The sequence below is a fragment of the Capra hircus genome, chromosome 14 (assembly GCF_001704415.2).
Source record: "Capra hircus breed San Clemente chromosome 14, ASM170441v1, whole genome shotgun sequence".
Classification (NCBI taxonomy): Eukaryota; Metazoa; Chordata; class Mammalia; order Artiodactyla; family Bovidae; genus Capra; species Capra hircus.
In genome coordinates, this window is record NC_030821.1 from 60,935,738 (window position 1) to 60,950,062 (window position 14,325).

The 14,325-nt window shown below is 45.0% G+C and overlaps 1 non-coding gene across 1 annotated transcript; it reads left to right on the forward strand.

The window, feature by feature from the left end:
* TRNAE-UUC lies at window positions 1,683-1,755 on the forward strand. The gene has a single exon. It is a non-coding gene; the product is annotated as a tRNA-Glu (tRNA).

Consider the following 14,325-nt stretch of genomic DNA (forward strand, 5'->3'; position numbering starts at 1 on the left):
TGTTGTAGGGACAGCTTTTGAAATTTTGCCTATTTCTACAAAGAATGCACTATTTTCCATTCCATGAATAGAAAGACATTTTGTGATGGTTGCTTTTTAATTAATGTCAGAATAAATTCTTATTGCATGAATTAGCCAATACATGGCAGGACTTCAGAGAAAACTGACGTTCTGTTGTCCCTGTGCAAACACTGTCTGCATAACCCAACAGATAATTAACAAAGATGCCTGTGCTCCAGGTCAGAGTTTTCAATTCAAGCTTAGCTTACTTATATTTTAAACGTTATGTCATTTTCTTTCTATCTAATAATAATCTGCATTTTTTGTACTTGATCTTAATACAAAAGCATCCCATTTTACACGAGAGGATGCTGACCTGATGTAGAGATAAGGAAAAAAGTTATTTGATAAAACATGAGGAAAGGTACTTAATATATCTTACAGTAGGTGGCTCTTGTTGTTGTTTAATCACTAAAATGTCCAACTCTTTGCCTCCCCATGGACTGTAGCCCACCATGCTCCTCTGTCCATGGGATTTTCTAGGCAAGAATACCGGAGTGAGTTGCTATTTCCTTCTCTGGGGTATCTTCCCGACCCAAGGATTGAACCCAAGTCTCCTGAGTTGGCGGGTGGATTCTTTACTGCTAAGCCACTAGTTTAGGGGAAATGTGTTTTAGGGGAAAGGTAAGGTCCCCAAGGAGGTGGAGACAAAGAAAGCTGATTGTTCAGCTTAACAAAATAGTAGAAAAAGGAGCAATGGGAACTAAAAATAAATAAACAAGTAAAATAAAATGATAGAAAAATCAGAAGAGAGAAGTCGAGTAGCACAGGACCAGGAGAAAAGGTGAGGATGTGACGATTCCTCGGGCAGGGTGATCTGGGCTCCCTGCCTCCCTTCTCCTTACAGCCACCTGTGACTCCCCTGCAAGAACTGCAGGTCCTGGAGCGTCCTGTGCTTCTGAATATCATGTGCTATCTCTCCCTGCACTTGCGCGCTCATGTGCTTCAACGTGCTCTCAGTCCCGGGCCGCATTCTAATGCCTCTTTACAGACTTTTGCAAACGTTCTACCCCTTTTGCAGAATCTGCCCTCAAGTTCAAATCTACCAACAGCAGCTTGGGTTGGGTTTTGTAAATTAAAACAATTTTCATGCACCCTGGGACATGTGTATCCTATATTACTCTGGCACTCTTGGCAAGAGCTCAAAAGTCATTGTACACCACATTAATATTCAACAAGCCCTTTAAAAATGTTTCCAAAGGTGGGGATGCAATTTCAGGAGCCCATCCGCCTCCCAGGCATTTATAAATATCAAATTGTTTTAGTGCAGAGGCGCTCTCAGGAGACTTCACCATTAACTGTTCCCCTTAAAACAATCTTTCAGCACACCACACAGAAATTCCCAAAACTATGGTGTTGGAGCACATGGAACAATAGTGCTGCTCAGCATCGAGACCAAACTTGGACTGTTAATTCCATTTATGAGATATAAGTCATGGAGGAGCCCAACACGCCACTCAGAAGCGCGTTTCCAGTTCACACATTTCTTGACCTTCTGTCCCACAGTAGGAGCGGGATCTGATGATGCCACTCACACCAGATCACTGCCAGGGATGCAGAGACCCAGCTTGAGGACCGTCTAGGTCTGCCTCAGACAGGATGAAGGCTTGTAACAAGGGGCTTCCTCAGTGGTCTAGTGGTTAAGACTCTGCACTTTCAATGCAGAAGGCACGGGTTCCATCCCCGGTTGGGGAACTGAGATCCCATGTGCCCCACAGCACAGCCAAAATAATTTTGTAAAGCCTTCTGGCTGGGCCTTCCCTGGTGGCTCAGTGGTAAAGAATCCGCCCGCCAGTGCAGGAGACACGGGTTCCATCCCTGATCCAGGAAGATCCCGCACGCCGTGCAACAACTAAGCCCATGTGCCACAACTACTGAGTCTGTGCTATAGAGCTTAGGAACCTCTGCTTGAGCCCACTTGCTGCAACAGCTGAAGCCCGAGTGCCTTAGGGCCCGTGCTCCAGGAGCAGTAAGAGAAGCCACCGTGATGAGAAGCCCTCACTCCTGGACGAAGAGTAGCTCCTGCTCACCACAACTAGAGAAAAGCCGGCGCAGCAACGGAGACCCAGCACAGCCAGAACTAAATAAATACATAATTAAAAAAAAAAAAAAGCCTCCTGGCAGAACCCCACCCCTGCTCCATCTCTCAAGAGGCCCCTCTGAAACCAGAGGGCAGAATGAAAGGCCGAAATCTGGCAGAATGAAACCAGAAGGCAACGCTTTATTTTCTAGAGCTGAACAGAATAAAAAATAACATTTAGCAGCAGTTTGAATGATTCAGGAGCTGTCCCACAGGGCAAAGGGCACCCTTCATACTAGACAAAATCTTTGAAAAGAGAATGATTTGAAAAGAAAGACATAAATATGTATCCATTCTCCCCCAAAGCCCCCTCCCATCCAGGCTGGTACATAACAATGGATACACGTATACGTATGGCTGAGTCCCTTTGCTGTTCACCTGAAACTACCACGACATTGTCAATCAGCTATACCCCAATGCAAAATAAAAAGTTTGAAGTAAATACAAATATATCAAATATTAATATATTAATATTTTTAAAAAAGAAAGATGAAGGAGGTTGAAGCTTTTCAAGTAGCTCACACTCCTGCTTCTCAACCTGCAGGAGCTGTGTTTGCACTCAGGCAAGAGAGTGGTTTATAAACCTTCCAAAGCCTGGAATACCATCCAATTTGCAGAGAAGTGAGTTAGCAGGTGTTGGTTCTTTTGGAGGTTCACCCAAAAGGACAGAGAAAATCATCTGAAAGAGGAGCTGTCCCTCTCAGAACTTCCACCTGGGGTGCGGGGGGAATGCCAGGATTTCTCTTATTTTGTTTTGGGTCTTTTTTAGTGGTAATAGGAGGGGATAGGATAGTGTTGGCTCAGACTTTTTGGAGAAAAATATGGATGATAAAAGATAATTACCACAGTTATTGTATTAGTCAGCTAGAGATGCTATAACAAAATACCACAAATTGGGCAGCCAAAACAACACAAATGCATTTTCTCACAGTTCTGGGGGTTGGAACCTAAGTTCAAATGTGGGCAGATTTGGTTCCACTGAGACCCCTCTCCTTGGCTTGCAGATGGTAAAGAATCTGCCTGCAATGCAGGAGATCTGGGTTCAATCCCTGGGTTGGGAAGATGCCCTGGAGGAGGGCATGGCAACCCACTCCAGTATTCTTGCTTGGAGACTCCCATGGACAGAGGAACCTGGCAGACTACAGTCCTTGAGGTCACAAAGAGTCAGACACGACTGAGGCAGCTAACATACTTTGTTTCCACTGAGGTCCCTCTGGGCTTGCAGACAGCCTGTTGTTCACTGTATCCTTGCGAGGCCTTTTCTCTGTGCAGGTTCACCCCAGAGGTCTCTTCTTCTTCTTACTATGTTGGATTAGGGCTTACTTTGATTTAATCACCTCTTGACTTACTTTAACCCAGATAGCATATTCAAAAGCAGAGACATTACTTTGCCAACAAAGGTCCGTCTAGTCAAGGCTATGATTTTTCCAGTAGTCGTGTATGGATGTAAGAATTGGACTGTGAAGAAAGCTGAGCGCCAAAGAATTGATGTTTTTGAACTGTGGTGTTGGAGAAGACTCCTGAGAGTTCCTTGGACTGCAAGGAGATCCAACCAGTCCATTCTAAAGGAGATCAGTCCTAGGTGTTTTTTGGAAGGACTGATGCTAAAGCTGAAACTCCAGTACTTTGGCCCTCTCATGCAAAGAGTTGACTCATTGGAAAAGACTCTGATGCTGGGAGGGATTGGGGGCAGGAGGAGAAGGGGACAACAGAGGATGAGATGGCTGGATGGCATCACCAACTCGATGGACGTGAGTTTGAGTGAACTCCGGGAGATGGGGATGGACAGGGAGGCCTGGCGTGCTGCGATTCATGGGGTCGCAGAGTCAGACACGAATGAGTGACTGAACTGAACTGACCCACTCAACTGATTTACTTTAATCACCTATATGACTTACTTTAATTTAATCACCTCTGTAAAACTTTGCAATCTTTTTTTGTTGCTTTGTGTTTTCTTTTAATATATGCTTTTCCGTTATGGTTTATCACAGGATGTTGAATATAGTTCCTTATGCTCTACCATAGGACCTTGTTGTTGATCCTTCCTATATATAAATATCTACATCTGCTAACCCCACCCTCCCACTCCATCCCCCCCAGCTCTCCTCTGTGGCAACCACAGTCTATTCTCCATGTCTGTGAGTAAAGGTTTCCAGTCTTAACACACTTTTGTTTCCAACATTCTAAACAGTATGGTCTGCCTTAACCAGTGACAATGGGCACTTCCTGACAGCTTTTCCCATCTTAGCATCAAAGGATGCCCTCTTTTGAACCTCTGAAATCTCACAAGAGCTTCCTGAAGCATTGGAGATTCCCAATTATCAAAAAAAGTTTTTAGATTCCCTATCCTGAAAGTGCCCAAGTGCATTTCTACATGACGGCATAAACAGAAGGGAAGTCATGGGCACTGCAGGGTCTGGCCAGTCCCAAAGGATGCACCCTTCTCAGCCCTTCTAAGGCCCTGGGGACTGGCCATCAGGCCTCCTGCTTGCCCAGCCACGGGGATCCTCCACACTCGGAGGTATGGGCCACTGGTCATCATCCACAACCCCAGGAAATTTTAAAATGCCGAGAAGACATTTCTTCTCATTTTGTTTTTGTTATGCGATATTTCAGATAGATATAGCAATAGTTTTGAGGATCATTTTATAAACACTTATATACCCTGAATTCAGCCTGAGAAATCAGATAGCACAGACACATTCTGCTCCTAGATGTTTGAACATTCATTTCATTTGCTCCCTGGCCTTTATTTTAATTACATGACAAGAAGTCTGAAAAAACTGCCCTGGCAAAAATTAGAATCCGAAATTCAGGTCATATCCTTGGCTCAGATGACCTTCCTCCCTCGCCTGTGTCTCAGACCAGCTGAAGTCTTTCTGTCATAATTGTTATCGGCTACTCTGTTTTTATTTTTACTTGTTCAAAAGCAAGAAATCAAAAACTTGCCCCCACCCCAATCCCTTTAAAATCAGTCTGTCCCAAACCTTGATCTCTGACATTCACAGGTGAATGGACATTAAGAGAAGCTTTTAGGGTATTGTTAATTACCTTTAAAAATGTCCTAGGCTTCTTTCATCATTCATTAATTATTTAGACAATAAATGAGCACAACATCTGGTTCTTTTTATGAATTCACATAACATTATAGAAGAGGAATGTGGAAAACAGTCATTTCATTTGGGTCATTTTTAGGCTTTCTGAATCAAGAGGTACCCGGGACCCGGCCATTGACACTTAGTGGAGAGGGAGTTGTTTCAGGATCCAGCACTCCCAACATTCTGACTGGAAGTTCGAGCTTGCAGCACAAGTTCTGATTGTAATCTGTTCTGAAGCTGAAATAATCACTCGAGTGTCTGTTAAAACCTCTTGTGAAATCATCCTCATTAGAAACAATTGCAGAAGTTTGAGCAAACACGCCAATTTATGAACATGGGTTGGTTTATCTTGGAAAATACTTGATTGATTCAGAAAACACTTACTCTGTATGTTTTGCTTCAGTATGTTAGAAGTTGTTTTTGGAACTAAGAAATTGTTTCGTTCTCTCATTTACCAGAATGTATACATCATGTCTATTTTCTAAAGAACTGTGGATGAATCATAATATTTTCTTTTATACTTTGGAATGGACCCAGAATTATGACTGATTCACTGGGTTTCTCACAAAATATAATACTTGGTAGGAGAAGGGGACTCAGAGGTAAACCTAAATTTTCTCCTTAGTTTCCTAGAAAAAGAGAGATTGTAAGGTTGAGTCAGATTCACTACCTGTTGTTCACGCAGAACAAAAATGAAAAATCAAACGTGTGAGTCACTCTGTTAGTTTCCTGGGGTGGGACTAACAAAACAGCACAGCCTGTTTGACTTAAAAACGCAAATCCATCCCTCACAGTTTTGGAGGCTGGGGGCCTGAGCTGAGGCTGTAGGCTGGGCTGGTTTCTCTGGAAGCCTGTCCGTGGGCTGGCGGGCGGCCGTGGGGCTTCTTTCCCCATGGCCTCACTCGGCCTCCCCTCTGGGTGCTCCTATCTGAGTTTCTGTGTCCTCATCTCCTCTTCTTACAAGGACACCAGTCAGGTTGATGGGAACCCACCCAATGACCTCCTTTCACCTTTATTGCCTCTTTAAAGACCCTGTCTGCAACCACAGTTCTGTTCTCAGGGACTGCGGTTAGGGCTTCATCGCATATAGTCTGGGAACATGAGTCAGGCCCCAATGGCTGCACAGCCTGTCTGCAAAGCTGGTTGCTCGTGGGCGGCTGGAGGACAGGGCTCAAGGGCTGCTTTCTGGAGGAAGCCCTTGTGTTTTAATTCAAGGGGGTAATTTTTATCCCCATTTTCCATTCTGGTTCAGTGTTATCTAACACAGCAGAACCAAAGAATCTGCTAAATATTGACAGAAAGAGGAACAAATTATTGGCTATTCAGCTGAAAAGAAAACATTCACCTTCATTCCCTAAGGCTGCCTGGCATGTGCCCAGTGTGTCTCTGAAGCAGCCAAGGCCTCAACTAAGGATGGACCTGCATCTGAGAGCCAGGAGCGTCCCCATGACCCCAGAGCATCCCCACAACCCTGAGAAGAAAGGTAGGGACTGGAGCCCTGCATCCGGGCTGTCCCCCTCAGCCACCTCCAGGCATAGGCCATGTCCCTTCTGGGAGGGGACCAGAGGCAGCGCCTGCCTTCACTCTGAGGCCATTTTCTCCAGAAGGCCTCAAATCCGAGTGGAACAATCCCATATAAAACATATAATTCTGCCGTTTTTATTTCCATGAATGGGGAAAATGTAATTTTATGCGTACTGTATTTCAGAAAATCCTGTTTTATCCTGGGTACCTAATCTCCATGGTCTGGGGATTTATTGCCATAGAACCTGCCTGGCCTAAGGCTTTCTTGATGATTCTTCAGGAAGAGAAGCAATGAGAGACATGTGTTGTCTTGAATCGATTGGTTGGACTTCTAAGGTGCTGAAGACAGCACGGCGGGTGGAGGCACCACTACCAGGGGTCATGGCGGAGACTTCCTGGCTGAGGTCGAGAGGAATAAACACCTGGCAAGCGTATTTTTGGTTTCTCCTTTCTCCCTGGAGATCTGTTCATGTGCAGGATTCACAGTGATCACAGGGGAGCATTTTTACTCTGCTGGGAACATGTTCAGCTGGCCTTTTGCCTACATCATGTACGATGTCTGGAGGTCTACACTCGACCACCCAGCTGGGCAGGATGGGGGCTGCAGACACAGCAGGAAGGGGCTTGTGGCTCAGAACCACACGGTCTTGGAGCAAAGAAGGTGCTTGAGTATCTGTGCCAGAACTACTGGCATCTAACTGGACGATGCAGGCCCACCTGGCGGCAGGGTACCCACCTTGTGGAAGCTGGAGCAAGGCTAGTGGAGGAAACATCAGAGTTCTGAAAACTCCATCCAGGGTCTCCTCACCCTGGTTACCACTACACTTGCCCCTTTGTGAACTCTGGAGTCTTTATGCTTCTAGAGCGACCTCGCCATCTTCTGTCACAGTGCAGTGATGCTGGCTTGTCCACAACTGGACCCAAAGCCACACAGAGGCAGGAGCACTGTCCAGTAACCCTGAGTCCTAGGACAGTAGCTCCGAAGAGCACTGGATGCAGGCTTTCTGGAAGAAGGCTGTTTCCCTCCTGACAGCAGTGTCAAAAGAGCTCAGCTTTGCTCCTTTGTACGTCCATCCTGCAGGCAAGGAGTCTTTGCCACTCAGAAACGGTGAATTGCATCTCAGATGAAAGCATTTGATTAAAACAGGCCTTGTTGGCCAAAGCACCTCCTGCCAGTCACAGCGAGCAGTGCCAGGGTGTGAGCGAGCCAGGTCCTGGCGGCTTGGGGATTTCAATAAACATCCCTACTCACATGCTTAAAGCAGAAGCAAAATCCTTCAAAAGATCTTAAACTGTTGAAGTGAGGATGAAATATACATAGCTGATCTGAGAGCTGGCATGGCAGACAGAGCTCCCCTGCTCTTTGATCAATACTGAGATGGGCTGAATCTCACAACCGAGAAGAACCACATGGGTTACACAACAGGACACTTCTTTCTGTGCACGAAGGGCTGACATGGGAGGGCCAGTGATGCAATGGATGAGCCTATGGCTGGCAGGTGGTTGAGGCGGGTAAGGATATCCATCCCCCGGCTCTGGCTGGGGCTGGGTTGTAGGGGCTGTGGGTACCACTGCAGGGGTGCAGAGCCCACCCTAACCCTACTGCCAACACAGCCATTAATGATCTCTGCCCACAAGGTGCCGAGACCCAGGTCCTAGGAAGGAGGGTCTGGGGTCCTGCTCAAGGCTGGGCAGTGGCAGAAAACCAGCAGCAGGGGGCCACTAGGGAGACCCTGGCCCCGGAGGTGGCCCAGGACTGGGGGGATAGGGAGCAGTGGAGTGTGTTTTAGGGGACATATTGAGTGGACCAGCTTCAGAGCATTTACAAAAGTAGTTTGCTGGATACACTGCTTTCTAAACAAATTAGCAATTGTTGATCCTAGTCATGCTTTATTATGCTTATTTTCCCATGTCTGCTGGCAGATCTTGCCTCTGCCACAAGAAAAACTGTGTAGATAGAGTTTCTGTCCAGAAGAGGAAGATGTGTCCTATCTCTTCCCTCTCAGGGGAGGAAACCTAGAGGCCTAGATGCACAAAACAGATGCAGTCACAGCTGGAATATTATGCAGCTGTGAAAAGGTTGTGTGATTTAGCATCATTCCAAGAGCTCAAAATCCGGGTGGCTCAGTGGTAAAGAAACCACCTGCCAATGCAAGAGACTCAGGAGATGCTGGTTTTACCCCTGGGTCGGGAAGATCCCCTGGAGAAGGAAATGGCAACCCACTCTAGTATTCCTGCCTGGAAAATCCCATGGACAGAGGAGCCTGGCGGGCTACAGTCCATGGAGTCACAAAGAGTAGGACATGACTGAGCACGCATACATGAATCATGCGAGGCAGTGGACAGTGTTGAAGCAACTGGCTACACATTTAGAAAACAGACAGGGCAGCCTCAGCCCCACAGACCCCCGTGGGCAAGTACAAAGACACCACCCAGAATCAGCCCTGGAGGACCAGGAGCATGCACTCAGTAGCCTAGATCCATCCACATTTCTTACGTTGGTGCCAACAAAAGTGTATTTATGTGCTTTTTTTTTTTAAAAAAAGATGGATTTAAAAGCATGGTTCCTATACCAATTACTTTTATCTTGCAAACAAAACGGACACCTCTAGCAAAATTCCTTGACTTGAGGAGACGAGCAAAGGGTAGAGTGAGAAAGTCTGGGAAAGATGTGGCTTTTTAAAGCTTAAGAAGAGCACGTCCAAGAGTCTGTAGCTGGGCTGGGGTGGGGGTGCTGAAGCACTTGCCCAAGGAGCCCCCAGCTACCACCAAAACAAAGCCGCCGGCCCCAGACACCATATTCAGAGAAGCCTCGGAGAGGTGTATCTGATAAGGTCCTACAGGGCCAGCCCAACGAGTCAAGGTCTGGGTTAGAAGAACTCAGTGCCCAGTCTATGGTTTCATCAAAACCATAGACTGTTTCTCTTCTAGATTTTCCAGAGTAAGAAAATCCTTCTTTTTCATTACTTAGACTTTTGTTTTTGCTCAGTCGCTAAGTCATGTCCAATGCTTTGTGGCCCCATGGATTGCAGCATGCCAGGCTTCCCTGTCCTTCACCATCTCCCGGAAAATCTGCTCAAACTTCGGCTTTAGCAGATCACATAAGACAACCTCTCTATTATAAGCAGACCTTGCAAACTCGAGGAGCAGACAAAACGATATTAACATTTCATCTCACTCTTCTTTCCTTTCATTTTTTTTCTCCTTTATTTTTTTTTTTTTTACTTATCAAAATAATCTGAGTTTTTACTGGAATTTTTTTAAAAATTAATTTGGGCTCCTTTTATTTTGAAGGGATAACCAACAAGGTTCTACTGTATAGCACAGAGAACTCGGCTCAATGTCAGGTGTCAGCCTGAGTGGGAGGGGAGTTTGGGGGAGAATGGATACATCCATATGTATGGCTGAGTCCCTTTGCTGTCTACCTGAAACTATCACAACACTGTTAATTGGCTATACTCCAATGTAAAATAAAAAGTTTTTAAAAAGGAGAATTAATTTTAAAAAATAACCTGGGCTCCTAAATAGAGTGATCCAGCAATTGAATAATTGATTATTTCTAAGATTAATTAAGGATTGCTGAGGGGACCATAATTTTATTACACACATACTATCAGGAAACTACAGAAAAATCACCAGCTTACTTGAAGCTCTGGGAATACTGTTAATATAGATCCTAACAAATGTTGAGTGTGCCCCCTTTAAAATGAGAAAATAACCTTCAGCTCCTTTAAAATGTAGAGTTTGGCATTTTACTAAATTTCATAGGGAGAAAATGTAATGAGTCAATAAACCCAATTTGGAGGCTGGTTATTGTCACATAAATTAATTTGCCTGCTAAATGATCAGATTCACATCCACCTTTTTCCCCACCATCTGCCTCACAACAAAGTTGGCATTGGACTCCTTTGAGGATGGCCTGTAAAAATGTCATTACTTAAAGGCTTATTATCCACCGAGTGATGCTGAACTCCAATTTCCCTCTGCTTGCCGGCTGATCAGGTAAAGAAGAGAGTTTGGAAATTTTTTTTCCAAAAACGGTACCCACCCGCAGTTCGCCGGGAGGCATCTCTTCCTCCAAGGCGGTCATCCAAAGGAGCGGTGCCGCCGTGTGACCTTGGCCTCCCTCTTGGCAGGCCACCGCCGTTTAGTAGGAACATGGCAGGCCTCGTGTCCATGGCTGGATTGCGACTAGGCTCTCCAAACACTTGTGATCTGTGAAATCTCCCCCGACTGTCACACTGAGCGATCCCATCCCAGCTCGCGCAATCAGGCACCTGGCAGGCTCCACCAAGCAGAATGCTGGCCTGGGGGGTGTGAGCGCCAAGTCTCTGCTGTGGCCAAGTTCTAAATACGACCCCAGTGGACTCTGGGGGCCGAGACACGCCTCACCAGGATCTTCACACCATCCTCGTCTGATGGGAGACCGGCAGATAGGGTCGGTAGAAAAAGTACAGTAGCTACAAAAGAACTCTTTGATATTTAAGGTTTTGAAGCTAAGCTATAACACTCCGCCGTAAGTAATTCTTTGTGTATTTTTATTTTTTTGCTTTTTCGTCCGTGCTTTTCCCCAACGGTTGAGATGGCATCACAGTCACCAGCGCATCCTGGGCCATGTAATTCCCACTGTTTAAGCTTCACTGTAAAGACATGATGTGGGTTTATTGTTAGAAGACTCCACATTTTTTTTTAAAGATATGACATGTAAATAACGCAGTGACTCAAATAATGATTAATAATCAGAGAACTCAAAGAAAGGATATTGGGAATATTTTGACCTCAGATTTTCACAAATTTATTATTAATCTACTAAAAATTTTGAGAATTTACTGTGTATTAATACACAAAAACAAATGCAATATAGTGAGAGATGGTCCATTTCCACAGGGCTCCGTGTCTAGTCTCTAACAGGAAATTCAGACTGACTGACTGGAATAATAATCTACTCCAGGACCGGATGAAAAAAAACCTGCTGTGAGGTTCTGTAGAGGGACAGAGCAGAGGTGTCGTGCAAGCCCCCCTACCCAGCGACAGGCTGAGGTCCCCAAGCGGAGAGACCCCCATGAGGTCAGCAGAAAGGTCCCCGGGGACCGCTGGCTCTAGTGAGGAGTCAAGACAGGGCAGAACATCGGTTCTCAAGGGCTTCTGTGAAGGATTTTAGAGTTTGCCCAGTCGAGAGCCATGGAAGAATTTTAGGCAGAAGAGTAACATGCTTGGGATGAGTTTTAGAAGCTTGTTCATCCACCAGCATTGCAGCAAATGTCCTGGGGTGGGTAGATCTGAGCATGGAAGTCAGCCTGGAGGCTGTGCGGATTCGCCAGGTGGGAGATGGTGAGCCAGGCAGGGTGGTGGCAGCAGGAAGAGAAGGGTGGTACATTAAGATGACAAGTGGGGATGAGCCACAGCAGGGATAGCAATGGGGCGCGGGGGGGGGGCGGGTCTGGGTTCCCACCTCAACACAGGCTGTGAGCATACAAAGACAAGGGAGCCTTGGATAGTACCACTTGCTTGAAGGATGAACACTGAACTCATGGACTGTAGCCTGCCAGGCTCCTCTGTCCATGGAATTCTCTAGGCAAGAATATTAGAGTGGGTTGCCATTCCCCTCTCCATGGGGATGGACCCTCATGGAAGGGATGAGGAAGAGATGGACCCTCCTTCCTGACCCAGGGATTGAACACAGGTCTCCCATTTTATTCATATACACTTACTAATTTTTAATTTAAAAATTAAAAATATTTCATTTGTTGCTGTTAGTTAAACAACGTGATCAAACTTTTCCAAAACCTGCTGCCAAGTCATTGCTGACTTCATTTAAAATCTGATTCTATTTTAAGTATGTCGAAAATTAGGCAAATTTATTCCCTCTAGAAAAGAACTCTCAATGTCAAAACACCTTTTAGTCATGTTGACTCATTTGTAATTTTGGAACAAACTTAATTATGACTATTTCAGGATAACATAAAAATATAGTTCAGATTTGCTACTAGGCCACGTGTTTGCTTCTCTGTAAGTTGTTCTTCCGATTGTGACTTCTGAATTCCTATAAAATGTACTGATCATCCCTCTTTTATATTTTAACTATTATTATTCCACTTTGTTTTGAGTTAATTTTCATTCTCTCTCATTTTTTTCTATATAGTCAAACATTGTGTATCTAACATGCCTTCATATATTATACTGTTTTTCAACAACAATAAAGTAAGTGTTTACTAAAAAAGACACTGGCATAGAATCAATACCGACTGGTGGATAGCTGCGTTTCAGTTTACTTCCTAAAAATTATGACAAGTTTAAACACTAGTCAGCTAAGAAGAGCTGGCTATTGGAACAGGACTTGCATTGTTTTAAAAGAGATGAACAGGGGAAAGCCAATCAAATGTCAGGGATATATTTAATGCTGAACAAACACACACACCACACACATGCATGCATACACATGCACGCACACTACCCTAACACACAACATGCACATACATGTGCACACACACATGTGCACACACGTCCCCATGCACATGCATGTACATACACACATGCTCACATACATGCAAGACATGTGCATACATACACACATGCTCCCACATGCATGCACATGTACATGCATACACATGCTCACACTCACAACACGCACACACATGTGCTTGCATACACATGCTCACACCCACAACATGCACACACACGTGCTTGCATAACATGCTCACACTCACAACATGCACGCACACGTGCTTGCATAACATGCTCACACTCACAACATGCACACACGTGCTTGCATACACATGCACACATGGTCCCACACAGTCACAACATGCACACATAAGCACACACATGTAAAAACATAGGGACGTGGGTCATCAGTTTCCCACAATCACACTGGACAATATGAAACCAGCAGTATTTGTCTTAGAGCCAGAGACACGAGGAGACCTGCGCATTCGTTGTTCAGGTCTGCACCAACAATGATGAACGGGTCCTATTTAAACTGAATCCTGTTAACTCACTTTGATAATAGGATTAAGTAGTTGAATACTGTTTGCTCACCTCAGAGGCAAGGACAATTTGCTGTCCACAGCTGTTACAATCTGAAAAACACAGTGTTTCCAGAACCCACAGCCCTGACCATGTATTTCTTAAAGACTGGAGATATCTATTCTACTGCTTAAAATAAAAGGGACACATTTCAGTACATAAATAATATAAAAAGAATATCTAATGAAAAGCAACTATTCCATTTTAAGAGACTCTGCAGCTCCCTCTGAAACACCCAGGAAGTCAGATGTCTTGACTTCCCAGTGCAGGACTTGAGTCACCGTCTTCTTACCAGCATTTGTGATAAACTCTTTTAAGGGAAAATTTTCTTAGCTGTTCCTCACAAAATTAATGTGGATTACTGTGTAACCAACCATCCCAACAAAGCTTTAAGGGAGCCAAAATAAACAAGGGAAAAACACAGACACTCTGAGTCTGAGGTGAGAAAACTTTTCCGGTAATTAATCAGTGACTTGGTGGGTGAAACACTGCACCCCTTTTGCTCCACAGTGGTCGTTCTGCAAAATCCCACAGCTG